Raw genomic sequence first — 26,184 nt, forward strand, 5'->3', positions numbered from 1 at the left:
AAAATTATTCTAAGTGGATTCACAGGGCATTCACAAGTGGGATATGTGAGTGTACCGTTGGAAGTCGGTGTGGGAGACATAGTGATAGAGCATTCAGTGGTCCTTATTAAATTACCTAGAGAACAAGAACATATATTAGGGAGTGACTATATGGCCAAAGCGGGATTTTGCTTCGACCCTGTTAATTGTATGATTTGGCAAATGCCTTTGGGTATGGGCATTATAAATCATACACTCGTCCCGGTGGGGGAATATCAGGATAGGATATGCACGATCGGGGATAGAACCAGGAGAAATAAGTAACGATCGTGAAGTACAACGAATTATTGCACAAAACTCAATAGTCTTTGCCCGACATAAACATGATTGTGGGAAAATGACCGGAAGTGTGTGTATACAAGGTCCAGACCCCAAACCACAGAAACAGTATGGTTTCCCAAAGCAAGCAGAAGAAGAGATAGAGAAGGTGATACAGAGTCTGTTGCAGCAAGGGATATTAAGACTAATAGCTTCTACTAATAACGCACCTATTTGGCCAGTGAGGAAACCCGACGGTAGCTGGCGACTAACGATAGACTACAGAGAATTAAATAAAGTCACCCCGCTAACAGCCCCTACTGTAGCAATTAGCCCAGAGACAGTAGTTTGACAAAATGAGGATGCGCAGTGGTTTACGGTTTTGGACATAAGTAACGGATTTTGGTCTATTTCACTGGAGAAAGAATGTCAATATAAATTCGCATTTACTTTCCAAGGACAGCAATATACATGGACTGCCCTGCCGCAGGGGTTTCATAATTCCCCGTCCATATTTCACCAACGGCTGAGGGAAGGGTTAAAAGGATTCTCGAGGCCTGAATGTCGAGTGCAATATGTAGACGACTTACTCTTACAAACTGAAACCAAGAAGGAACATTATCAACTGCTAAGTGAATTACTGCAGTTGTTACATGACTTGGGATTAAAGATTAACCCTAAAAAAGTACAGATCATGAAACAAAAAGTTACTTACTTGGGAATGATTCTGACGCCGGGACAAAGGGACATTGACAAGCGCAGGGTAGAGACGTTTGGCAGACTCCCTGTTCCGCGGGATGTAAAAGAGTTAAGGTCCTTCTTGGGGTTGGTGGGATATTGCAGGGACCATATTGATGGATTAGTCACAAAGGCGGCCCAGCTGATGGAATTATTAAAAAAGAATATGGCTTGGGAGTGGAAAACAGAACACACCCAGGCCATGACTGATCTAAAGCAAGCACTAGCTGTTGCACCTGCTCTAAAAACCCCAAATCCAACTGAGCCGTTTTCATTGGAGGTGGCGACCACAGACACCACCCTCTCGGCAGTTCTATTACAGGAGACACACGGGAAATTACGACCAGTAGCGTACGCCTCATGTATGCTCTCATCAGTAGAGCAGGGGTATACAGTATGCGAAAGACACTTGCTAGCTGTCTTTTGGGCAGTGCAGCATTTTACCTATATAGTGGGACTAACCCACTAACCATATTAACCGAACACACCCAGATTTACTAGGATGCTACCGGGACTTGATGGTTTGACTTATAGGGAGAGGTTAGACAGACTGGGACTTTTTTCCCTGGAGAGTAGGAGGTTAAGGGGTGATCTTATAGAAGTCTATAAATTAATGAGGGGAATAGATAAGGTACAGTCAAAATCTTTTCCCAAAGGTAGGGGAGTCTATAACGAGGGGGCATAGATTTAAGGTGAGAGGGGAGAGAGACAAAAGGGTCCAGAGGGGCAATTTTTTCACTCAAAGGGTGGTGAGTGTCTGGAACGAGCTGCCAGAGGCAGTAGTAGAGGCGGGTACAATTTTGTCTTTTAAAAAGCATTTGGACAGTTACATGGGTAAGATGGGTATAGAGGGATATGGGCCAAGTGCAGGAAATTGGGACTAGCTTAGTGGTATAAACTGGGCGACGTGGACATGTTGGGCCGAAGAGCCTGTTTCCAATTGTAACTTCTATATAACTATAACCCCCGTGCAGCTACTGTTAGACAGAAGGATTAAGGATGGTTCAGTTTGCCAAAATAGAATCGCTAGATGGACATTGTTGCTGCAAGGGAGAAATATAACCTTAAAGGGGATAAAAACCATCACTATGTTAGCAGACAACTTAGTTTATCAGGGAGAAAAACATGAGTGTCAATTGATGATAGCAAATGACCCCAAGGGCCCATTTGTATCAAAACAAAAGGGAGGGGGTAAGACGGGGCCTGAAAGCAGAAAGACAAAGGAAACAGGAAAGGAAGAACCCTATTTTAAAATTTTTGTGGATGGCTCTTCATCAGTACAGGATGGGGAAAGGAGAATTGGCTGTGGGATATACATGGAGGTTAAGAAACGGACGGTTAGAATCTGAAACAAATTGAGAACAGGATATGGACGGTCTGGCTCCGTATATGGAGAGACTGGACTTATGACAGTACTTAAAAGAAACTGTAAATAAGAGCAGAAATTACACTTGTTTATTACAGGTCCAGCCTATCGGATTGACCATCATCAGAACTGCGGTTGAACCTGCCTCGGAGCCGTCATGACGAATGAACGTGCCTGAAGCAGTGTCGACGGTGGAGGGATATCCCGAGACCAGGGACAACTTTGCTCTGCAGAATAAGACAGTCCGAACCAACAAAGGGAAAAGAGAGGATTTAAATTTGTATTATACGGGAATGGATGGGTTAGCGTGCGCGGGAAAGACTTTGGGTATACCGGAGGGAGCGGCAGTACAGTTTTCATGTAACACAGTTCTAGAGGTGACATTGTCGGTAATCCCAGAGGGAAAAATCATTAATCAATTTGTGGGTCCATTTATGGAGCGACCATCAGGGAGCGACGGTCGACGTAAAATTATGGTCCACTGGGACCACACCTATGTAAATATTGACTGGGGTAGTGACTCATATCAGACATATTATGTTGGGCGGTGTTTCATATTCCCCGGCATGGAAGCAATTTGACCTACCCTTTAAATAGAGTTCATAACGTGGGCAAGTATCATGAGGGTACTTGGATATCTTTGAGCAATCCACCATCTCATGCTATTGTAATGGACGGTGCTGAGAAAGGGGTAAATTTGTCAAAGTGACACCAAGGAGGGAATCACTGGGCCTGTCCAGAAGAGATAACGAGACAGAAACTTACTAACTGCGGGTTCAGTACTTATGAAAATTGTTCATTGGCCATTTTGCCGGTTAACAACCAGTCCTTTTTACAATACACCCTTGTGGGACAAACGTATTACATAGCCACAGCGGCTATGAACTATAACAAAGGATGGAAACAGTGCCCTCTGGAAGGACACAATGTGGCCATTAACAATGTGACCTCAGACCTGGTTGTCAGTGGACAAGTTCTGCCTAAGCCAATAATGAGGATGGTAATAAACGAAAATCTCACAGTCCAACGTACGAATATAGACCAAGATCTGCGGAAATATGTTCCTACCGAACTACCACCCATTCCGCACCTGACTGCAGATTGGACGCAAATAGCGGAGGAAGCCAATGAGATAATTCATCAATGGACTAAAATAATTAAAACTCATGCTGATAAAGCAGATGAACTGCTACAGGACCCCGGGTTCTGGGATAAGTTTTGGAATTGGGGATCTAATGTGCAAATACATCCACGGGTCAGGATTTTATCACATGCTGCTGTAGTTGTGATTTTATGTGCATTAATTCTTGTCATATTCAATGTATATCGGCTTAGAAGGTGGAAAAATGAAATTTTGCAACAATTGAGTGTTAGTGCTATAATGAAACAGAAGAAGCGATTATCAATATAAGGACACTGTGTGAAGTATATTTTATACGCTTCTTTTTTATATTTTTTCTATAACCATTTATATTTTTTCTATAACCATATGATATCGCGGATGTAACGTGCCCATTGGGGGACAATGACAACCTCAGGAGTGGTACACAGAAAGGGAGAATAATGATCCTAAGATAAGGATCTTTGGATCAAAAGGGGGGAGATGTTGGCCAGGGGCTGCAGAAAATGACTGAGTTTATTTCGAATTGCTAACAAAGACACTGACTTTTGAACTGAAGTGATCTGGAGTTCAGTCACTGGTCTGAGCTGGCCGGAACCGGTTGGAATTAGTTATGCTTCTAAGGGACAAAGCAGCTGTGATGAGACACCAGTCCTTATTTAGAAAAGGAGTAATGAGGTGATGCTACCTAGCCCCTTGGAACAGAGCCAATCAGGGGATGACACCGACCACTCGAGGAACTTTGAGCCAACAGGAGAAGACAGCATCATTCGAAAAGACAGACTTGGAAATAAGACTGAAGAATTGCAGGCTTGGTGCCAGTTTGTGTGCGAAACTCCGGAGACTAACCATCGCGAAAGTGGGAGACCCTACGTCAGGGACGTAAAGACTACATCAGCAATGTAGAGACGACATCAAGAGAGAGAGAACGGAATGCCTGGCCAGCGTCAGCTCTCCTTTCCGGGTAATATAATATCCTTTCTATTCTGTGACCACTCAGGGAGTGTTAGTCAGAGAAACCTAGTGGGTGTGCGTTTAAATCCTAGTTTGAGTATAAAACTGTATAACCTGCTGTAAACTGCATGCCTATATCTAACCAGATGTATAAGCGGTATGTACATGATCTAATAACGTTAATAAAGCGAATTGAGAATTAAGAGAGAATTGACCGTCTCCTCTGTGTACTAAGCCAATAACAGTAACCGGTGACCTCCGGTCAACATAGCTAAGGTCTGTGGTTACTAAAATTAATGTTCCGATCAGAGGGTTGCAGAATGCCCAGGAGATATACGAGATACTGTACCTGGAGTTTATGTTGAGCCTGGTTGGAATGGCGTAGGAGACCAAATCCACCGAGATCAGTGTGAGAATGGGAGGGGAAGTTAAATTGCTGAGCCACAGAGAGGTCAGAGTCACACTTGGGGACAGAAGGGAGATGCTTGGCAAAGAAGTCACCTAACCTGCATTTCGTCTCCCCGAAGTAGGGGAGACCACATTGTGACTATCAAATACCGTGTACTGATTGGAGAAAGTAAATGTAAATTGTTGTTGCACATGGTAGGAGTGTTTGGGGCCCTAGACAGCATTGTGGGAGGAGATAAATGGGCAGATGTGATTCACAGAAAGGTGCAGGGCAGTTGGAAGTAGGAGTGATGGAAGAGTTATCAAGGATACCATGGAGGGAATGGTCCTTCTGGGAAGCATAATGGTGGGATTATGTGTAGGTGGTGGAAATGATCTGGTAAATGCTGGTAGGATGGAAGTTGATGACAAGGAACCCTTTCATAGCACTGAGGAGGGCCAAAAGGTAAGAGCGAAGGCCAAGGAACTGTCAAGGGCCCAATCGACAGCTGTGGAAAGGAAGCTTCAGCTGAGGAAAAAGAAACACATCACAGAAGCTCCGATATTGAAGATAGAGTGATTAAAGAAAATGCAACAGATATGGAGAAATTGGGAGAAAGGGTTGGAGTCTTTACAGGAATTGGAGTGAGAAGAATATTAATTCATATGTAGTTGTAAGAGTCAGTGGAAATCCCATTGCCAGAGTTAGAGAGAGAAGCCTAGGAAGGGAAGGGGTGAATTAGAGAAGGACCATGTTAAGGAAAAAGGATACCAGGAAATTAAAGCAAGGTTAAAGCAGGATCAGAGTGAGAGCAGGAAGCAGGTCCAATACAGTCATCAATATAACAGGGGAAGAGGCCAGTGAGGATTCCTGAGTAGGATTGGAACAAAAAGTATTCCATATAGCCTAGGAAAAGACAAGCTTAGCTGGGACCCATGCGGGTTCTCATAGTAATATATCTTATTTGGAGGTTAGAAGAGAAGTTGTTCAAGATGAGAACAAATTCAGCCAAGAAGAAGAGGGTGGTAAGTTTACAGCACAGAAAGAGGCCATTTGGCCCATTGTGTCTATGCCAACATTTGCTGGAGCAATCTAAAACTAATCCCAAAAAGCAAAAAAACTGCAGATACTGGAAATCTGAAACAAAAACAGAAAATGCTGCAAACCTTTTTGAATCTTTTTACTTTGGTTTCATCATTTTTTCTAAATATTTAATTTTGCTTTGTGTTGGAGTTTAAGAGTGTGATATTTATTTAGTTTATTCCAAAGGCTTTCTAACACTGAAATTCCATTTATATCGTTCCCCTAGGGGTACACTGGTCTCCCACCGGTGTTACGGCAGGAGACTGGTAGAAACCCGACTGAATTTCAGGGCCTATATATTTATAATTTTTTGATTAGAGTACCAGACTAAAAATGAAAGCTAAGGTATGTAGAAATCCAAAACATGTCCCTATCTGATAATAAGTTTGAACTTAATAAGCCACAAAAGAGAAATTGTATAGTTTCAAAATTATTTTACTAATGGGCCCCACAAGAAGTATAATTTGAATCAAGTTGAGGTGAAAACAGATGAATCATAGAAACTTACAGCACACAAGGAGGCCATTTAGCCCATTGTGCCATTGGAAATGAAAATCAAGAAATGTAGAACGAGCAGCTGATCCGATATCACCCGTTTTTGTACAATCGCCCAAAGTCAAAATTACCCCCACTGTTTCCAGTGTTATTAAAATGATGCAACAGCATTTTGTGGGCAGCAAATTGGGGCAGGACTGGTTTCTGCCCTACTTTACAGCAGTATAATTTCCAGTCTGCTTGGGGGACTCCATTTCCCTCCATCCACTCCTTTGTGAAAAATCTATATTTAAATGATGAAAGAAGGTGTAAGTGGGCCAAAAGCCTGCGATTTGCAATGCAATTGGACCCAGTATAATGTATGCTGAGATAAATGAGGCATGATTGTTGCCAGCATCTAGTGCTTCTTTGTTTTCAGCCTGTAGCCTGGACTTCAATCTGCCTCTTATAAGGCAAATGACCAACAGGAGGCGGTGGCAGGGGCATGAATTCCCTAAACCATGCAGTCCTGCACCTGGCCTGGGTTGAGGACCCAGTGTATCAGTGGCAGCCGGTCCACTGAGAAAGATGAGGCATACCTGCCTCCATAAAGATGCAGGTGAGCCCCACCAGTAGGCTCCAGGCCTGGCAAGCGCTCTGGAATCCCAAAGAGGCCTATTTGTTCAAGGGCTGAGAGAAGCAGTTGCAGGGTTGGGGGACCCTATGGAACCCCCCCACAACCCCACGGCGAGGATGGCTTCCCTAGTTTCTTGATGTATGGGACAGGCAGGCACCAAAGAAGGATCCAAGTGGTTGTACCCACCAGTCCCAAGCAAATTAGATGTCTTCCCACTGACCCAGCAAACTCCAGATATTGTCAGTGTTTTGCCATATCCGTGGGGATCACTGCCAGTGGAATTTTGGGGCCAGAAATTAAATTTTGGAATTTCTTTTTTGCTGTGCTGTTACTGAGATGGACTTGTACCTGACAGACTGGGCCTGTCAGGTCCCTGGGAAATTTTTACTCCCACTCAGGTTAAGGGGCTCTTATTCAGCAACATGGGTTTCCCTTTTGGAGATTTCTTTGTTCACCATATTAATGGTAGAAGAGAAAGAAAAAAAACAGAAGGAGAAAAGGAGAGTGAGGCAGCATCTGAGGAGGATGTGCCCACCAGATGTTACTCCCCCCCCCCCACCCCACCAACAAAGAATCTATAGGCCACGTAGATTTTATCAAGCTCTGAGTGAGGAGCTTTGTATAATAAGGGTGAGAATTACAAAGGATTGTTGAACTGGCAACTGTTGCAAGAAGACAGCCAAGATCATCAGCCCAAACAGCTCTGCAGTAGCTGTCAAATTCACTACCGCACTCAGGAGTAGAACTTTCCAATTTTTCATCATAACTTCGGCAGATGATCAGCACAAACCCCAGAAAAAATCATTAACAGCTGTATATGTGATATCTCTGGGGTTTCCACTGATCTTCCACTGAAGTTATGGTGGGAGATCTGGAGAACCCCACAGAAGTTACTGGCACCAATTTTTTTTGTCACTTTCAAGCAGCCATGGGTGATCTTTGCAACATAACCGAGAGTGCCATCCAGACATGCATTTGCCAGGTCACAGGTGCAATCTTAAGGAGACCTGGGAAAGTCATTCAATTTGGGATGACAGCAAGGCATGAGAGGACTAAACAGTTTTATCATGTGACTGGTTTCTCCAAAGTTTAAGAGTGCAACAGATGGCACTATCATTACACTGCAACCTTCAACAGTCAACCCGTTGAACTTTCTAAACAGAAAGGAATATCACACTTACTGTTCAAATAATCTGTGACCAGCTCCAAATAATTCTGCATGTCAAATTTGTATGCAGCTGCCATTATGCTTGTATGCCTCCCTAATTTAGTCACCCTGCCATCAGGTCAAGTCCAATCCTTCAATGTAACACACAGCTTGGAGCCTCATTATAAAATGCTTATAAACTATAAGACTACTCCTTCTTCACACTGTGCTTTCCCTGGGTGTCTAAGTGTGCTTTTCTTCTATTCTTTTGTTTTTCCTACGTGCAACCTGAGGGCTAGTATCACAAGTGGTGTTTGGCCATTCTCCTGGGTCAAAATGCACATGAGACTGAGGTGGCCCTCCTCCCATGGCACTTGGATCTGGAAAAGACCAGCTGCAGGCTGCATCTCCTGCACATCTGCCTGGGCACCCTGATAACGTCTTCGGCATTTTGATGTAAACATCTTAATTTAACTGCAGGGAAGGAAGATAGACGTACTGAACTTTGCCTTAGGCAAGATATGAATTAATAATGCAACATAACACATAGGATGTCACACTTGTAACAAATTCATTTCAATTTGTTTGGTTCAGTTAACCCAGCACCAGAAAATAGACTGTTAGTCAAGACCAAGACCAATATTTATGGATTTGGCCGTTGTTTTAACTGCTGCCTTCATTTCTTGTGTCAGCTTTAGATAAAGATTGAGAAACACATAATTGTAGAATCATTGAATCGTAGAATGGTTACAGCACAGGCGGATGCCGTTCGGCCCATCGAGCCCGTGCCGGCTCTCTGCAAGAGCAATCCAGCTAGTCCCACTCCCCCGCCCTTTCCCCATAGCCCAACAATTTTTTTCCCTTCAAGTACTTATCCAATTCCCTTTTGAAAGCCATGATTGAATCTGCCTCCACCACCCCCTCGAGCAGTGTATTCCAGATCATAACCAGTCACTGCGTAAAAAAGTTTTTCCTTATATCACCTTTGCTTCTTTTGCCAATCACCTGAAATCTGGGTCCTCTGGTTCTTGACCCTTCCACCAAGGGGAACAGTTTCTCTCCATTTACTCTGTCCAAACCCCTCATGATTTTGAACACTTCTTTCAAATCTACTCTCAACCTTCTCTCTGTTCTAAGGAGAACAGCCCCAGCTTCTCCAGTCTATCCACGTAACTGAAGTCCTTCATCCCTGAAACCATTCTGGTAAATCTTTCCTGCACCCTCTCTAATGCCTTCACATCCTTCCTAAAGTGTGGTGCCCAGAATTGGACACAATACTCCAGTTGTGGCCAAACCAGTTCATCACAACTTCCTTGCTTTTGTACTCTATGGCCCCGATATTACCAGGGAGACAGGTTGGCAGCAGGGGGGGGCGGGGGGGGGGGGCAACTGGGCGAGTTGTAACCCGCCCAGTGAAATCCATCCGTTCCCCACGCGATTGCGGGTAAATTGGCTTCCGGGTTGCCCATCGGAAACATGCGCAGCGGGCGGACTGCGCACCCCGCATAACAGGCTGTCAGCTGGAGGAGCCCTATTGAAAGGGGCACTCCTCCAGCAAACAATGACACAGGACAAAGGAGCAGCCCAGGGGAAAGGCTGCCCCCAGGTTTAATGATGCCTCACTCCAGGTCTTACTGGATGGGGTGAGGAGGAGGAGGGAGATCTTCTACCCGGCGGACGGGAGGAAGTGGCCTGCCTCTGCCACCAAGAAGGCGTGGTTTGAGGTGGCAGAGGAGGTCAGCAGCAGCAGCAACGTCTCCCACACCTGGATGCAGTACAGGAAGTGCTTCAATGACCTAACTAGGGCAGCCAAAGTGAGTACACTTACTCATTCTCCTACACTCCGTCTTCCACATCACCGCCCCCACCCCACAACTCCTTCTGCACTGCCAACACTACTCTATCACATCACTCCTCACACCCACTCAAACCTCATCCTCAACTTATCTGCACTTACCCACCTCCCCAGTACTCATCCCACCACTACCACGCAACCCAATCCTCATACAATGTCATGGCTCTGTCTCATACTCACCCTCTGATGCATCTCTTTCACGGTCAGCCTCACCCAAACCAATGCATTCAGCGGTTGGCCACGTCACCATCCCTCACTCAAGCCTCTCGACTTTCTCCCCTTATAGGAGAAGAGAGCACAGAATGCACAGGAGAGGGCAGCAGCACATTTGCGAGGTGCTGGAACAGGTGCCAAGTGCACTCTCCACAATTGCGCAGAGGATGAAGGAGTCCAACTCCTGCATGAGTAGAATGATGGCACAGGTACAGGAGGGGATCTCCGAGATACTGTCACAGGGACGTGAGGGCATCTCTGAGATAGTGTCACGGGTAAGTACAGGAATGTCTGCAATGGAGGGAAGGCTAGCCTCCATCAAGCTTCAAGCACGGCTCAATAATGAGACCCTGACAATGGCCGTTCGGACTCAGGGTGAGCAACTTTCTGCCGCCTCAAACAGGCAGGCAGATACACTAGAACTGGCCTTACTAGGCTTCACACATGTCCTCCAAACTGTCATCCAGCAGAGTGGTAGGAGTGATGTGGGCCTGGCCCAGTAGAGGGATGATGGCGAAAGGGGACATGGAAGTGGCGACGCCACTCAAAGCGCTCCCACATCCCACCCATTGCCCCCCTCTCAACCAGTACCTGCAATGCTGCCTCCTCTCCAGGTGGTCGAGTCTTCCCCTGCACAGGTGCAGGTGGAGCAGTCTTTGGAGGGGCCCTCGCGGGCACCGAAACTCAGAGGGCGCCGACCCAAAGCATCTAATCGGTCAGGGCATCAACATGAGCAACTTGTCACGACCTCTGCTGCAGCCACAGGGGAAGCACCACGTAGGAGTAGGAAGCGTAAGGCAAAGGTCTTGTTAGCACAAAGGGGATGCACAAGGGTGTTTGTCGCTTTGTCATGTTTTTCATTTATATTTCATTTTTGTTCAGCTCACATTAAATATTATATTGTCACCACTACTGCCACATCCTGGCCATTCTTGACTGGCTTGTGTAATAAGTTCCTTTCATGAGGTTCACCATGAACACCCACACTTGATGCCACCCATTGGGGCACCCTACAATGGATGTACGTGTAGTTGCAGGACTATTTTGTGTAGGTGCCTGTGACGCAGCACTGTGTTGTGGAGCTTCACGTGGCGGAGGTGGGCGGCGTGACTGGTGAGGCCGGTGATGCTACTTGTCCTCGGAAGAAGTGATGAATGCAGCCATGACGCACCCCCATCCTGACGGTGTGAGTTTGAGGAGGTCCGCAAAGTAGTTAAATGTGTTTGCACAGCAGAGTTTAGGGTATAAATTAATAATTTTGAGTGGAAAGACAAAAGTGTTGCAGCCAAAACTTTGTCTGAGGTGACAGAGTGCCCTGCTGCAATAAATGAGGTTTTCTCCACACCTGTCAAAAAATCCTTTGCATCTCCCACCGGCTGCTGGCTGAAACATATCTGCTCCAACAGGAAGTGTTTCCCACAGCACGGGAAACATGCTGAGGATCCTTCAAAATTGCACCCCTGACAAACTCTCCTGTCAATGAGGTATGTCAAGTACCTCAAATAGCAATATAAGTATCTAAATTATCATCCCGCCGGCTTTAATTGCTGGTGGGAGTCCCGCATGTGGGAGCTGCGCGCGCACACCAACACGTCACTGGGGAACCCGGGAGTGAGCGGGTTGAAGCCGGGTTCCGAACCCGCTCCGGGAATCTGCCATTTTAGGAGCCCCCCCGCCCCCAACGCACCCGCTCGGCCATCCGAAAATCGGCTCCTATGCCTCTATTTCTAAAGCCCAGGATCCCAAATGCATTTTTAACTGCTTTCTCAACCTGCCCTGTCACCTTCAATGATTTGTGCACATATGTCTCTCTGTGCCTGCACCCCCTTTAGAATTGTACCCTTTAGTTTATATAGTCTCACCTCGATCTTCCTACCAAAATGTATCACTTTGCACTTCTCAGCATTAAATTTAATCTGCCACTTGTCCGCTCATTCCACCAGACTGTCTGTGTCCTCTTGAAGTCTAGCACTATGCTCGTCACTGTTCACTACACCTCCAAGTTTTGTGTCATCTGCAAATTTTGAAATTGTGCCCTGTACACCCAAGTCTGAGTCCAAGTCATTAACATATATTAAGAAAATCAGTGGTCCCAGTACTGACCACTGGGGAACACCACTGTATACCTTACTCCAGTCCGAAAAACAACCGTTCATCACTACTCTCTGTTTCCTGTCACTTAGCCAATTTCCAGTATCCATGCTGCTGCTGCCCTTTTTATTCCATGGGCTTTGCTAACGAGCCTATTATGTGGCAGTTTATCAAACGCCTTTTGGAAGCCCATATACACCACATCAACCGCATTGCCCTCATCAACCCCTCTCTGTTAACTCATCAAAAAACTCAATCAAATTAGTTAAACACGGTTTGCCTTTAACAAATCCATGCTGGCTTTCCTTAATTAATCCACACTTGTCCAAGTGACTGTTAATTTTGTCCTGGATTATTGTTTCTAAAAGTTTCTCCACTACCGAGGTTAAACTGACTGGCCTGTAGTTGCTGGGTTTATCCTTACACCCTTTTTTGAACAACGGTGTAACATTTGCAATTCTCCAGTCCTCTGGCATCACCCCCATATCAAAGGATGTTTGGAAGATTATGGCCAGTATCTCTGCAATTTCCACCCTTACTTCCCTCAGCATCCTAGGATGCATCATAGAATAGAATCATAGAATCATAGAAGTTACAACATGGAAACAGGCCCTTTGGCCCAACATGTCCATGTCGCCCAGTTTATACCACTAAGCTAGTCCCAATTGCCTGCACTTGGCCCATATCCCTCTATACCCATCTTACCCATGTAACTGTCCAAATGCTTTTTAAAAGACAAAATTGTACCCGCCTCTACTACTGCCTCTGGCAGCTCGTTCCAGACACTCACCACCCTTTGAGTGAAAAAATTGCCCCTCTGGACCCTTTTGTATCTCTCCCCTCTCACCTTAAATCTATGCCCCCTCGTTATAGACTCCCCTACCTTTGGGAAAAGATTTTGACGATCTACCTTATCTATGCCCCTCATTATTTTATAGACTTCTATAAGATCACCCCTTAACCTCCTACTCTCCAGGGAAAAAAGTCCCAGTCTGTCTAACCTCTCCCTGTAAGTCAAACCATCAAGTCCCGGTAGCATCCTAGTAAATCTTTTCTGCACTCTTTCCAGTTTAATAATATCCTTTCTATAATAGGGTGACCAGAACTGTACACAGTACTCCAAGTGTGGCCTCACCAATGCCCTGTACAACTTCAACAAGACATCCCAACTCCTGCATTCAATGTTCTGACCAATGAAACCAAGCATGCCGAATGCCTTCTTCACCACCCTATCCACCTGTGACTCCACTTTCAAGGAGCTATGAATCTGTACTCCCAGATCTCTTTGTTCTATAACTCTCCCCAACGCCCTACCATTAACGGAGTAGGTCCTGGCCCGATTCGATCTACCAAAATGCATCACCTCACATTTATCTAAATTAAACTCCATCTGCCATTCATCGGCCCACTGGCCCAATTTATCAAGATCCCGTTGCAATCCTAGATAACCTTCGTCACTGTCCACAATGCCACCAATCTTGGTGTCATCTGCAAACTTACTAACCATGCCTCCTAAATTCTCATCCAAATCATTAATATAAATAACAAATAACATCCTATCCAGACCGGGTGACTTATCTACTTTAAGTACAGCCAGCCTTTCTAGTACCATCTCTTTAACAATTTTTAGCCCATCCATTATCTCTTTTATTGTGACTTGGGCAGCATCTTCTTCCTTGGTAAACTCAGATGCAAATTACTCATTTATAACCATCACCATGTCCCCTGCCTCTATGCATAGGCCTCCTTTTTGGTTCCAAATTGGCCCCACCCTTACTCTTGCTACAACTTTACCATTTATATGCCTATAGAAGACTTTTGGATTCTCTTTTGTGTTAGTTGCCAGTCTATTCTCATACTCTCTCTTTGCCCCTCTTATTTCTTTTCTCACTTCCCCTCTGAACTATCTATTTTCAGCCTGGTTCTCACTTGTATTAGCAACCTGACATCTATCATCTTACTTTCTATCTCTTTCAGCATCCAGGAAGCTCTGGCTTTAGGTGCCCTACCTTTCCACCTTGTGTGAATGTACCTAGACTGTACCTGAACCATCTCCTCTTTGAAGGCCGCCCATTGTTCGATTACAGTTTTGCCTGCCAATCTTTGATTCCAATTTACCCGGGCCAGATCCGTTCTCAACCCACTGAAATTGGCCCTTCTCCAATTAAATATTTTTACTCTAGAGTGCTCCTTGTCCTTTTCCATAGCTAATCTAAATCTTATGATACTATGATCACTGTTCCCTAAATGTTCCTCCACTGACACTTGCTCCATTTGACCCACCTCATTCCCCAGATCCAGATCCAGCAATTCCTCCTTCTTCGTTGGGCTTCAGAAATTCTTCCCCCTCTCTGCCCTTTACACTATTTCTATCCTAGTCTATATTAGCACTGGCGAACCTCCCCGCGAGGACATTGGTTCCAGCTCTGTTGAGGTGCAACCCGTCCTACCTGAACAAGTCCCACCTCCCCCAGAACTGGTCCCAATGCACCATCTCTCCAGCCACGCATTCATCTGGTCTATCCTACTATTTCTATATTCACTAGCGTGCGGCACCGGGAGTAATCCAGAGATTGCTACCTTTGAGGTCCTACTTGTTAGTCTCTTTCCTAGGTCCCTAAACTCTGCCTGCAGGACCTCATCCCTCTTTCTACCTATATCTCTGGTACCAATATGGATCTCTGGCTGTTCACCCTCCCATGTCAGATTGTTCTGCAGCTGCTTAGTGAAATTCTTGACCCTGGCACCAGGGAGGCAACATATCCTGGAATCATGTCTGCGGTCGCAGAAATGCTTGCCTGTTCCCTAACTATTGAATCCCCTATCACAATTGCTTTCCCGATCTTCTTCCTCCCCCCATACACAGCTGAGCTACCCATGGTGCTGTGGACTTGGCTCTGGCCGTACTCCCCAGAGGAATCATTTCCCTCACCAGTATACCGGTTAGCGAGTGAGATGCACTCAGGGGACTCCTGCACTACCTGCCTGGTCCACCTTGTCTGTCTGGCAGTCACCCAGTCCCTCTCTGCCGGTACTCCCTTAAGCTACCTCCTGAAACGTGATATCCACGTAACTCTCAGCCTCACGGATTCACTGCAGTGACGCCAGCTGCTGCTCAAGCTCCGAAACCCGAGCTGACGACACTTCCTGAACCTGTGGTTGTCCAGGACACGGGAAGCATTCCTGGAGTTCCCACATGGCACCATATATGCATTCAACAAGACTGAGGTCCCCTGCCGTGCCTCTATTTATTAGATTACTAACTCAACAGAAATAAACTAAAGACTTAAAAAAACCACTCACCAGCTACTCGCCAATCAGCTCCTTCCCTTGTGCTGACATCACTTTAGGTTTTTTTACCTCACTCTCTGACGCCCTCGCTCTTTATCCTCCCCGACGCCCTGCTGCTCCGCCCCCGAACTCCTTCAGGTCTGTGCCCCTTACCACCGGGCTCTCCGATTGAGACCTACTCCCAGGGCCTCGTTCTTTATCCTCCCCGACGCCCTGCTGCTCCGCCCCCGAACTCTTTCAGGTCTGTGCCCCTTACCACCGGGCTCTCCGATTGAGACCTACTCCCAGGGCCTCGTTCTTTATCCTCCCCGACGCCCTGCTGCTCCGCCCCCGAACTCCTTCAGGTCTGTGCCCCTTACCACCGGGCTCTCCGATTGAGACCTACTCCCAGGGCCTCGTTCTTTATCCTCCCCGTCGCCCTGCTGCTCCGCCCCCGAACTCCTTCAGGTCTGTGCCCCTTACCACCGGGCTCTCCGATTGAGACCTACTCCCAGGGCCTCGCTCTTTATCCTTTCCAGCGCTCTGCTGCTCCGCCTCCAAACTCCTTCATGTCAGTAAGTAAGACAACGACCAAAGTAAGAACTTGAAAAAAAACTCATTTTAAGGGGATAAGAATGGAACTAGAGAAAATGAACTGGAAAAATTTACTGACAAACAAAGAAATAGAATACCAGTGGGAAACATTTAAAACGGTGATCAATAGAGTCCAGGAGAAATATATCCTACTAAAAACAAGTACATACTAGCCAGTAATGACACACCATGGATGAATAAAGAAATAAGGGCAAAATTGAAACTAAAGAAAAAGGCATACACTAAGTACATAGACAACAAAGGAGAGGATGACAAAAAAAATGCAAAAGGTTTAGGAAAGAAAGTTAAAAAAAACAATTAGGAAGGCAAAGAGAAACTACGAAATTAAATTATCAAGTATTATAAAAAGAAATAGTAAAGTATTCTACAGACACATAAATAGCAAAAGAAAAATCAGGAAAGGGATAGGGCCACTAAGGGATACACGTGATAAACTCACAGGCAATGACAGTGAAGTGGCAGAAATATTAAATAATTACATTGCTTCAGTATTTACCAGGGGGACAAACATGGTGGGCATGACATCAGAAGAAGAAATCAAAAAAGATAGAAAGGATAAAACCCCAGGTCTGGATGGATTCCTTTCTGCATATTGAAAGAGATTAGGGAAGAGATAGCAGAAGAACTATTACATATATATAAAAATTCATTAGGTAAGGGACTATTGCCAGAGGACTAGTGGGCAGCTAATGTGATTCCTAGATTTTAAAATGGAGATAGGACAAGTCCAGAGAACTATAGAGCAGTTAACCTGATTGAATTTTTTGAAGAGCTGACTTAAGTAGCGGACAAGGGAATGTCAATGGATGTTATTTATATGGACTTCCAGAAGGCATTTGATAAGGTCCCACATAAGAGACTGTTAGCTAAGATAGAAGCCCATGGAATCGAGGGAAAAGTACGGACTTGGTTAGGAAGTTGGCTGAGCGAAAGGCGACAGAGAGTAGGGATAATGGGAAGGTACTCACGTTGGCAGGATGTGACTAGTGGAGTCCCGCAGGGATCTGTCTTGGGGCCTCAATTAGTCACAATATTTATTAACGACTTAGATGAAGGCATAGAAAGTCTCTTATCTAAGTTTGCCGATGACACAAAGATTGGTGGCATTGTAAGCAGTGTAAATGAAAACATAAAATTACAAAAGGATATTGATAGATTAGGTGAATGGGCAAAACTGTGGCAAATGGAATTCAATGTAGACAAATGTGAGGTCATCCACTTTGGATCAAAAAATGATAGAACAGGGTACTTTCTAAATGGTAAAAAGTTAAAAACAGTGGATGTCCAAAGGGACTTAGGGGTTCAGGTACATAGATCATTGAAGTGTCATGAACAGGTGCAGAAAATAATCAAGAAGGCTAATGGAATACTGGCCTTTATATCTAGAGGACTAGAGTACAAGGGGGCAGAAGTTATGCTGCAGGTATACAAAACCCTGGTTAGACCGCACCTGGAGTACTGTGAGCAGTTCTGGGCACCGCACCTTCGGAAAGACATATTGACCTTGGAGGGAGTGCAGCGAAGGTTTACTAGAATGATACCCAGACTTCAAAGGTTAAGTTATGAGGAGAGATTACACAAATTGGGGTTGTATTCTCTAGAGTTTCGAAGGTTAAGGGGTGATCTGATCGAAGTTTATAAGATATTAAGGGGAATAGATAGGGTGGATAGAGAGAAACTATTTCCGCTGGTTGGGGATTCTTGGAGTAGGGGGCACAGTCTAAAAATTAGAGCCAGACCTTTCAGGAGTGAGATTAGAAAACATTTCTACACACAAAGGGTGGTAGAAGTTTGGAACTCTCTTCCGCAAATGGCAATTGATACTAGCTCAATTGCTAAATTTAAATCTGAGATAGATAGCTTTTTGGCAACCAAAGGTATTAAGGGATATGGGCCAAAGGCAGGTATATGGAGTTAGATCACAGATCAGCCATAATCTTATCAAATGGCGGAGCAGGCACGAGGGGCTGAATGGCCTACACCTGTTCCTATGTTCCTATGTTCCTATCAGTGGTAAGAAAGATAATGGAATTCTTTTTCAAAGATGTAAAAAAAAACATCTAGAAACTGAAAATATAATAAAGAAGTCAGCATGGATTTCAAAAGGGAAGGTTGACCAATTTTATTGAATTCTTTGAAGAAGTAACAAAAAGGGTAGACAAGAGTAATGCAGTAGATGGAATATATTTGGATTCTCCAAAGGCCTTCGATAAGGTACCGCATAGTAGACTCATGACTAAGGTCAGAGCATGTGGAGTCAGGAGACAAGTAGCAGACTGGATAGCAAGCTGGTTACAAAACAGAAAACAGAGAGTAGAGGTTAATGGTAGTTATTCAGACTGGCAAAAGATGGGAAATGATGTCCCACAAGGATCGGTGCTGGGATCACTGTTGTTCTTCATGTATATAAATGATTTGGACTCGGGAATCAGAAGTAAAATTTCAAAATTTGCAGACGTCGCCAAATTGGATGGTATAGTTTATACCGAGGAGGACTGCGACAAAATACAGGAAGACATTAATAAACTTGCAGAATGGGTGCATAATTGGCAAATGAATTTCAATATAGATAAGTGTGACGTATTACATTTTGGTACGATGAATAACGAGGCCACATACTGCTTGGAGAAAAAGAGTCTGAATGGGGTAGAAGAGCAGAGGGATCTGGGGATACAGATACACAAATCACTAAAAATAGCGACGCAGGTTAATAAGGCCATAAAAGAAGAAAACCAAGCATTGGGGTTCATTACTAGAGGGATAGAATTGAAAAGCAGAAACGTTATGTTAAACCTATATAGAACCTTGGTTAGTCCACACTTGGAGTACTGTGCACAGGTCTGGTGTCCATATTATGAAAAGGATATAAAGGCACTGGAGAAGCTGCAAAAAAGATTTACTATGATGATACCAGAACTGAGAGGTTATACCTATCAGGAAAGATTGAGCAGGCTGGGGCTCTTTTCTCTAGAAAAAAGAAGACTGAGGGGTGACCTGATAGAGGTTTTTAAGATTATGAAAGGGTTTGATAGGATAGGCATAGCAAAGATGTTTCCACCTATGGGGGAGAACAGAACTAAGGGCCATAAATATAAGATGGTCACTAATAAATCCAAAAGGGAGTTCAGGAGAAACTTCTTTACCCAGAGAGTGATTGGAATGTGGAACTCCACAAGGAGTAGTTGAGACAACTAGCAATGATGCATTTAAGGGGAATCAGGAGAATGGGACTAACTGGATTGCTTTTACAAAGAGCTGGCATGGACTCAATGGGCCAAATGGCCTCCTTCTGTGCTGTAACCATTCTATGATTCTATAATTCTATGAAACTAGATAAATGCATGAAGGAGAAAGGAATAGAAGGATAAACTGATGGGGTTAGATGAAGTAGGGAGGGAGGAGGCTTGTGTGGAGCATAAACACGGCATTGGGCTGAATGGCCTGTTTCTGTGCTGTACATTCTATGTAATTCCAGGTAAAAACTATTAGTTGCTGAACATCCTGGCAGACTGATCTCAGAACCTGCACGAATGTGTGATATTCCTCAAACCTCATTTTCAGGCAAGAACCCATGAGCTCTGAGTGTCATGACTCCGTAGCCAAAGGCAGCTGTCTCTGCACCCTCCACTCAGAAATGCACACATCCTCAGTTACTCTCCCCTCCTCCAGCTCCCTCATGTACTGTGAATCACCCAGTGTAGGAAAACAGGGCATAAACTTAGAATGGATGAACATAATCCAGAGATTGAGGAGTTGGTGAAAGGTGGACGATTTTCCTGCAGGCATGCAGCTTTACAGGGCTGGGCTGCTGAATGTTTAGGTCTGCACCCACTAACCTATATCCTGCACAGTCCAATCAATCTCACCATCTTCCATGGCTAAAGCTGAGTGTCTCACCAACAGCTCAATGGCCTGCCCCTAATAGGGGGGTCAGCTCTTTTAAGTCTGAAATACCTCCTCCAGTCACCTGTCTTTCATGGGCATTATAAGCCAATGTCTCCTAAAACAAGATTGAGTGCATTTGGTGAAAGCTAGCAAATGTAGGGTGTCTCCCAGGTGACATCAGAGAGCTGATGTTATAGATCTGCTGATAGAACCTTGTTAAAGCAGATGAACTTTTTTAAGCAGATGAATGCAAGTAAGGCTTGGAATGGAGAGATGAAAACATGCATTGCACCATCGATTGAAGAGTAAGGGAGCCCTTAAACCACAGTGCAGTGTGAAGAAGTATTTGCTCCAAATAATAACAGCGGATAGTCAGTATATTGGTTCCCATGGTGTCCAAGTGAGAAAAAGGGGGCAGTGACAGTTCTTTTACCTTGCCTGCCCTCGTCAGGTCATTGAACTTTTTCCTGCACTAGTCTACTGTTGGAGCTGCACTCATCCAGGCAAGTGGAGAGTATTCCATCACACACCTGACTTGTGCCTTGTAGATGGTGGAAAGGCTTTGGGGAGTCAGGAGGTGCCAGCAGAATACCACAGAATACCAGCCTCAGACCAGCTCTTGTAGCCACAGTATTTATGTGGCTGGTCCAGTTAAGTTCCTAGTCAATGGTGACCCCCAAGACATTGATTGTGGGGAATTCGCCGATGGTAATGCCGTTGAATGTCAAGGGGAGGTGGTTAGACTCTCTCTTGTTGGTGATGGTCATTGCCTGGCACTTGTCTGGCGCGAATGTTACTTGCCACTTATCAGCCCAAGCCTGGATGTTGTCCAGGTCTCGCTGCATACGGGCACGGACTGCTTCATTATCTGAGGGGTTGCGAATGGAACTGAACACTGCAATCATCAGCAAACATCCCCATTTCTGACCTTATGATGGAGGGAAGGTGATTGATGAAGCAGCTGAAGATGGTTGGGCCTAGGACACTGCCCTGAGGAACTCCTGCAGCAATTGGATTCCTATTGTACACAGCAGCTGTAAATGAATAGAAACACAGTTATGGGAAGAGCTCTAGGGGGATTAGGGGTGATACAGAACTAGAAAGTAAAACAACAAAAGAAAAATGGATTGTTTTAAGACCATTATAAAAGTTTTGGAAGGAAAATATACCTAAATGAGAGCCTACAATAGAGGAGATTGCACTTGTCTGTTCAAAGAGTGTGCTTGATGAGCTAAATTTTTTGAGGCATTTTAAAGGTAAAAAAACTATTGTAGTTTGCAAATTGCAGGCAGTAATTGGAGGCCTCTGGTTATTTTATGAAGGAAAACTGACTGACAGACCAGCAGACGTATCTATCCAAGTTACTGTGCTACTTTGTTTATTATTTTCCCCCTAATCCCAACAGAAACTCATTACAGATTTATCAGAATTAAAATTATTTACAACTTTTTTATACAGTGATATTCCAAAGTGTCAAATTATTTTTTAAATGTTGCCAAAATAAAAGTTTTAATTAACATAAACCAGAATCACAATAACTTTAGATGTTATTTCTTATGCTTTAGTTTAGGCTGTAACCAAGTGATAAATATTTAGCATTTTGGGTGTCAAGTGCAGATGTCCTAACATTCAGATGTTGGTGAAATCAAAACTGAAAACCAAATCTAAAGCAAGCTGATATACAAACCTTCGTAGAATACAAGGACCATGGGAAAATCTCCTAAATAGATGGTGCAACAATGTATATGCATAGTCACCACTAAGACAGGGAAGGACCTAATGATGGAAACCATCCCCCATCATCCTTCCAAAAGCTTCTACAAAGGCAAGGAGTATCATATTCACCAGGCTCTCAGGCATTGCCAATTCCCAGTTCAGTATCATTAGGTTACAAACGGGAGTTGGCACTTAGTGATTTATCTTTGTGATTTAAACAAAAATGTGTTCTGATTGAATCATAGAATCATAGAATCGTAGAAAATTTACTGCACAGAAGGAGGCCATTCAGCCCATCGTGTCCGCATCGGCTGAGAAACAAGCCACCCAGCCCAATCCCACTTTCCCGCATTTGGTCCTTAGCCCTGCAGGTCACGGCAATTCAGGTGCACATCCAGGTATTTTTCAAATGAGTTAAGGGTTTCTGCCTCTACCACACTCTCAGGCAGTGATTTCCAGACCCCCACCACCCTCTGGGTGAAGAAACTTTTCCTCATTTCCTCTCTAATCCTTCTACCAATCATTTTAAATCTATGCCCCCTGGTTATTGACCCCTTCGCTAAGGTAAATAGGTCCTTCCTATCCACTCTATCTAGGCCCCTCATAATTTTGTACACCTCAATCAAATCACCCCTCAGCCTCTGTTCCAAGGAAAACAACCACAGCCTATCCAATCTGTCATCTCCAGTTCTGGCAACATTCTCGTAAATCTCCTCTGCACCCTCTCTAGAGCAATTACATCCTTCCTATAGTGTAGTGACCAGAACTGTGCGCAGTATTCAAGCTGTGGCCTAACTAATGTTTTATGCATTTCCAGCATAACATCCCTGCTTTCATATTCTATGCCTCGGCTAATAAAGGAAAGCATTCCATATGCCGCCTTAACCACCTTATCTACCTGTCCTGCTACCTTCAGGGATCTGTGGACATGTACTCCAAGGTCCCTCACTTCCTCTACACCTCTCAGTATCCTCCCATTTATTGTGTATTCCCTTGCCTTGTTTGCTCTCCCCAAATGCATTATCCCATACTTCTCCGGATTGAACTCCATTTGCCACTTTTCTGCCCATCTGACTGGTCCATTGATATCTTCCTGCAGTCTACAGCTATCCTCCTCACTATCAACTACACGGCCTATCTTTGTGTCATCCGCAAATTTCTTAATCATGCCCCCTACGTTTAAGTCCAAATCATTAATGTATACCACAAAAAGCAAAGCAGTGCGGCACCCCACTGGAAACAGCCTTCCAGATGCAAAAACACCCGTCAACCATTACCCTTTGCTTCCTACCACTGAGCCAATTTTGGATCCAATTTGCCACATTCCCTTGGATCCCATGAGCCTTTACTTTTTTGACCAATCTGCCATGTGGGACCTTGTCAAAAGCCTTGCTAAAATCCATGTAGACTACATCAATTGTGCTGCCCTCATCAATCCTCCTTGTCACCTCCTCGAAAAATTCAATCAAGTTAGTCAGACACGACCTGACTGTCCTTGATTAGTCCGTGCCTTTCTAAGTGACAGTTTATCCTGTCCCTCAGAATTGATTCCAATAATTTGTCCACCACCGAGGTTAGGCTGACTGGCCTGTAATTACTCGGTCTATCCTTTGCTCCCTTTTTAAACAATGGTACAACGTTAGCAGTCCTCGATTCCTCCGGCAATACACCTGTATCCAGTGAAGTTTGGAAAATGATTGTTGAAGCCTCTGCTATTTCCTCCCTGGCTTCTTTTAACAGCCTGGGATACATTTCATCCGGCCCTGGTGATTTATCCACTTTCAAAGATGCTAATCCCTTCAATACTTCCTCTCTCACTGGTTTAGCCCATCCAATATTTCACACTCCTCCTCCTTAACTTCAATCCCTGCATCATCCCTGGGCAATTGTTTTTAGGAAATGGTGTAGCCAGAGGTTTGTAGGGCTGCAGAGTCAGGAAAATTCAACCAGCTGCTATGGATGCCATGGAGTATTTAACAGCAATGTGCAGTGGAGGACAACAGAAATTCCCACTGGCTTCGTGGAGTACTCCATGAAATATGTAGTGCTTGAGAGTTATGCTACAGCCCATCTGTGAGCAGTCTGTAATTTCTGTGATTGTAATTATAAATGACTAATGACCTGATTTAACAGGCGTGCTGTAAACTAATTATCTTTGTGTTTCTTATAGAAGCAAAACTGCACTTTAAACTTAGGAACATAGGAACAGAGTAGGCCATTTAGCCCTTCAAGCCTGTTCCATCATACATGGCTGATCTGTGACCTAACTCCATATACCCGCCTTAGCCCCATATCCCTTAATACCTTTGGCTAACAAAAATCTATCAATCTCAGATTTAAAATTATCAATTGAGCTAGCATCAACTGCCATTTGTGGAAGGGAGTTCCAAACTTCTACCACCCTTTATGTATAGAAGTGTTTCCTAACTTCACTCCTGAAAGTCCTGGCTCTAATTTTTAGGCTATGTCCCCTAGTCCTAGACTCCCCAACCAGCGGAAATAGTTTCTTTCTAACTACCCTATCAGTTCCCCTTAATATCTTGAAAACTTCAATCAAACCACCCCTTAACCTTCTAAATTCCAGGGCCTGCAACCTTAGTTTGTGTAATCTCTCCTCATAATTTAACTCTTGGAGTCCAGGTATCATTATAGTAAATCTACGCTGCACTCCCTCCAAGGCCAATATGTCCTTCCTAGGGTGTGGTGCCCAGATCTGAACACAGTACTCCAGGTGCGGTCTAACCAGGGCTTTGTATAGCTGTAGCATAACTTCCACCCCCTTGTACTCTAGTCCTCTAGATATAAAGGCCAATATTCCATTAGCCTTTTTGATTATTTTCTGTAGCTGTCCATGACGTTTTAATGATCTATGTACATGGACCCCTAAGTCTCTTTGGACCTCCACTGTTTTGAGCTTTTCACCATTTAGAAAGTACTCTGATCTATCCTTCTTAGGTCCAAAGTGGAAGACCTCATACTTGCCTACATTGAAATCCATTTGCCACAATTTTGCCCATTCACTTAATCTCTCTGTAATTTTATGCTTCCATCTACACTGCTTACACTGCCTATCTTTGTGTCATTGGCAAATTTGAATATGTGGCTCTCTATCCCATCATCCAAGTTGTTAATAAATACAGTGAATAATTGAGGCCCCAACACAGATCCTTACTACTCTCATCCTGCCAATTTGAATACCTGCCCATTATCCCTACTCTCTGTCTCCTGCCACTCAGCCAATTTCCTAAACAGGTCAATAATTTGACTCAATTCCTTGAGCTTCAACTTTAGCTAATAGTTTCTTATGAGGGACTTTATCGAATGCCTTCTGGAAGCCCATATAAACAACATCCATAGACATTCCCCTGTCCACTACTTTAGTCATCTCTTCGTAAAATTCAATCAAGTTCGTCAGGCATGACTTACCCTTTACAAATCCATGCTGGCTCTCTCTGATCAGCTGAAAATTTTCAAGGTGTTCGATCACTCTATCCTTAATTATAGACTAGTAATTTTCCGACAACAGACGTTAGGCTAACTGGTCTATACTTCCCTGGTTTCCCTCTCTCACCTTTCTAGATTGGAGTGGCTGAGGTAAGGAGCAGACCTGTTTGGAGTCAAGGGCAGAGCGTTGGAGCGGTGGACTAGATAAAGAGTGAGGTCTGGGGGATTAGGCCTCAATCGGCGCGCCTGAGGTAAGGTGCGGACCTGTTCGGAGTCGGGGGCAATGCATCGCAGCGCTGGACTAAATAAAGAGTGAGGTCTGGGGGATTAGGCCTCAATCGGAGCGCCTGAGGTAAGGAGCAGACCTGTTCAGAGTCGGGGGCGGAGCGTCGGAGCGCTGGACTAAATAAAGAGTGAGGTCTGGGGGATTAGACCTCAATCGGAGCGCCTGAGGTAAGGAGCGGACCTGTTCAGAGTCGGGGGCGGAGCGTCGGAGCGCTGGACTAAATAAAGAGTGAGGTCTGGGGGATTAGACCTCAATCGGAGCGCCTGAGGTAAGGAGCGGACCTGTTCAGAGTCGGGGGCGGAGCGTCGGAGCGCCTGAGGTAAGGAGCGGACCTGTTCAGAGTCGGGGGCGGAGCGTCGGAGCGCCTGAGGTAAGGAGCGGACCTGTTCAGAGTCGGGGGCGGAGCGTCGGAGCGCCTGAGGTAAGGAGCGGACCTGTTCAGAGTCGGGGGCGGAGCGTCGGAGCGCCTGAGGTAAGGAGCGGACCTGTTCAGAGTCGGGGGCGGAGCGTCGGAGCGCCTGAGGTAAGGAGCGGACCTGTTCAGAGTCGGGGGCGGAGCGTCGGAGCGCCTGAGGTAAGGTGCGGACCTGTTCAGAGTCGGGGGC

At 44.9% G+C, this 26,184-nt stretch overlaps 1 long non-coding RNA gene across 2 annotated transcripts in view; it reads right to left on the reverse strand.

The window, feature by feature from the left end:
* LOC137327245 (uncharacterized) overlaps positions 1-25,857 on the reverse strand; it is a 44,178-nt gene extending 18,321 nt beyond the window's left edge. The window contains exons 1-3 of one of the 2 annotated variants that reach the window (XR_010964408.1): positions 25,276-25,857; positions 21,062-21,167; positions 18,372-18,536 (exon numbers count right to left, since the gene is read on the reverse strand). This is a non-coding gene — a long non-coding RNA (uncharacterized lncRNA). Of the gene's footprint in view, positions 1-18,371; positions 18,537-21,061; positions 21,168-25,275 lie in introns of those variants that run through there. The other variant, XR_010964405.1, reaches the window with a different exon arrangement.
* Positions 25,858-26,184: the final 327 nt, after the last annotated feature.

The sequence above is a fragment of the Heptranchias perlo genome, chromosome 1 (assembly GCF_035084215.1).
Source record: "Heptranchias perlo isolate sHepPer1 chromosome 1, sHepPer1.hap1, whole genome shotgun sequence".
Taxonomy (NCBI): domain Eukaryota; kingdom Metazoa; phylum Chordata; class Chondrichthyes; order Hexanchiformes; family Hexanchidae; genus Heptranchias; species Heptranchias perlo.